At 37.4% G+C, this 2,424-nt stretch overlaps 2 non-coding genes across 2 annotated transcripts; both read left to right on the forward strand.

The window, feature by feature from the left end:
- Window positions 1-1,637: 1,637 nt before the first annotated feature.
- LOC124886144 lies at window positions 1,638-1,760 on the forward strand. The gene has a single exon (XR_007043232.1). It is a non-coding gene; the product is annotated as a small nucleolar RNA SNORD14 (small nucleolar RNA).
- Window positions 1,761-2,044: 284 nt separating this feature from the next.
- On the forward strand, window positions 2,045-2,145 carry LOC124886315. Its single transcript, XR_007043401.1, has one exon. It is a non-coding gene; the product is annotated as a small nucleolar RNA snoR99 (small nucleolar RNA).
- The last annotated feature ends 279 nt before the right edge of the window (window positions 2,146-2,424 follow it).

Raw genomic sequence — 2,424 nt, forward strand, 5'->3', positions numbered from 1 at the left:
ATCTTGGCGTGGCAGCTCAAATGGATCTGTGAGATGTGGAGGAGAAAGTTCCAATTTTGGTCTTTCTTTTCTGTCTCATAAGGCTAACTGATGCTTGCAACCATGGTGGTTTTTGGTCGAATCTGAGCCTACCGCCCACACTACACACCAACATGCCCAATGGGCGCCAATGTCAACTAACAGCAGTCACTTCGAAGTGCCTTCCATACCTCTACCCCTTATAAGTTATATGTGCTTTGAAAAAGCCAATGTGTTAGGAATAGACATGTTTTTGTCAGAGAATCTTAATGGACAGAGAGGTGTTGGTAGTTTCAATGGACAGAGAGGTGTTCCATGGCTGATGATCACTCAGTTGATTGCAAAAACAACCCTTTTCGTGACATCACTGATCATTCTCTTTTTCTTCTTCTTTTTCTTGTTAAGCTGTTTCTAAATTATGTTCAATGAGGCGATGAAGAGTTGAAAAATTGTCTTCTTTGGAAGATGAATCAGACATGTATCCATTGGGCTGGAAAAAAACTGTATCTTGGCTTGGCAGGTCAGATGGGTCTGTGAGAAGTGGAGGAGAAAGTTTCATTTTGGGGATTTCTTTTCTGTCTCATAAGGCTAATTGATGCTTGCAACCATGTCGGTTTTTTTGTGAAGCACTTTGGTTTTGTCTGAGAAAAGGCGAATCTGAGCCTATTCCAACAGCAACATCAACAACAACAACATGAACAACAAAATACCCATTATATTCTGAGCCTACTCTATATCCTTGGTTTCACTAAAAAGAATTGAGGCTTTTGTGACTCAGGGAATGTATTCCTGAGTTTGACAGCCTATGAATTCTTTTGCTATCTAAACAAGATTTCTATTGAGTAAATTCTAGGAATGTGAACATGGACGTCTATTTATTATTTTCTTTATTGATATGTTCATTTTGATACTTAATGAATATTTCACTGGGATGAGTGTGCTTTAATGCTTTCACTTATTCTCTGTATAGTCTCTGTTCTTAATTTTCCTTATTGATGAAGTTCTTTTCTGTCTCATGAGGCTAACTGATGCTTGCAGCCATGGCTGATTTCTTTTAAAGCTTTTGGGTTTTGTATGACAAAAGGCGAATCTGAGTCTATTCCCACACTGCACGCTGACATGTGCTATGTGCGCCAATGTAAACCAACAGCAGTCACTCGGAAGTGCCTTCAATACCTCTACCCCTTATGTATGTTTTTTTTTTTAAAAAAAACACATGTCAGGAGTAGACATGTCTTTGTCGGAGAATCATAATGGTCAGAGAGGTGTTGGGAGTTTCAATGGGTGGTTTTTGCCCCTCTCTGTCATTCTTCTCGCCAGTGATCACTACAATGATTGCATAAACAACCCTTTCCGTGACATTACTCCCCCTGTTTCTTTTTCTTGTATCCGTTGTCGGGCTTGGACTTGACAGTGTATGCCAGCTGGAGATATCTGTGATTGAGTGATTCTGCTGTATTTTTTATTCTTTTGGTGTCTGAGATCTCCTAAGTCTTCCATTTTTTGTTCTTTAACTTGTGTTCCTTCCTTTAATTTGCGTTTTCATGTTTTATGTTTGCTTTAATTTGGAATCGTGATAAAGTTTTGTTATTTCATTGATTATAGTCTGAATCATATGGTGTCTGTGATGATAAATGTTAAGGCTTGTTTCTCAAACATTCGCAGTGGCCGCCTAAGAGCTTTCGCCTTCGCCAGGCTTGAGAGTTAATGCTGCTTTTATCCTTCCTTAGATGTCTGAGACACCATATTTTGATCTGACCACTTATCATATTTTGCTAATTTTGCTTTTGAAGCAGTGGATTTTTTTCGCCGTTTTGTTATAATGGAGAAAATAAATGTATATTTTTTGTTTAATTTTAGCATGTATTTTTATAGAAATTTTGCTATATTGTGTGTTTTGCTTTGGAAACTGTCAATTTTAAGTTTATGTATGGCATAAGATCATTGCATTTGGTGTAAATACACCCTTTGCATATGAAATAGGGGATTTTGGACTAGGAAGTCTTCTCCTTTAGCAATGAAAGAGTTGTTTTAGGGATGAATAAGTCCCTGATAATTGAATTCATTCATCTCTTTGTCATCATCACAATGTTTGTGTTTTGATAATCATTATCGGATGGTACAATTTTTATTGTGTTAGCTAAGTTAGATTTGGTTCTTGCTTGATGATGTATATATGTATAATCCTCTTATAACTAGTGTTCATTTGTTTTTTCTCTTGCTCTGAGATGAGTGTGCCTTAATGTTTTCGCTTGTTTTCTCTGTTTTTGAACTCCGCATTCAGTCAGAAAGCCTGCACCCAAATGTGTTTCCCTTTGTCTAGAAGTCTAGGCATTCGAACACTACATCTATTTTGAGTTACTTCGTCGCCGAGAGGCGTAGTTTTACTTATTGATGATGTCCATA

This window comes from Capsicum annuum, chromosome 7, assembly GCF_002878395.1.
Source record: "Capsicum annuum cultivar UCD-10X-F1 chromosome 7, UCD10Xv1.1, whole genome shotgun sequence".
NCBI classification, from domain to species: domain Eukaryota; kingdom Viridiplantae; phylum Streptophyta; class Magnoliopsida; order Solanales; family Solanaceae; genus Capsicum; species Capsicum annuum.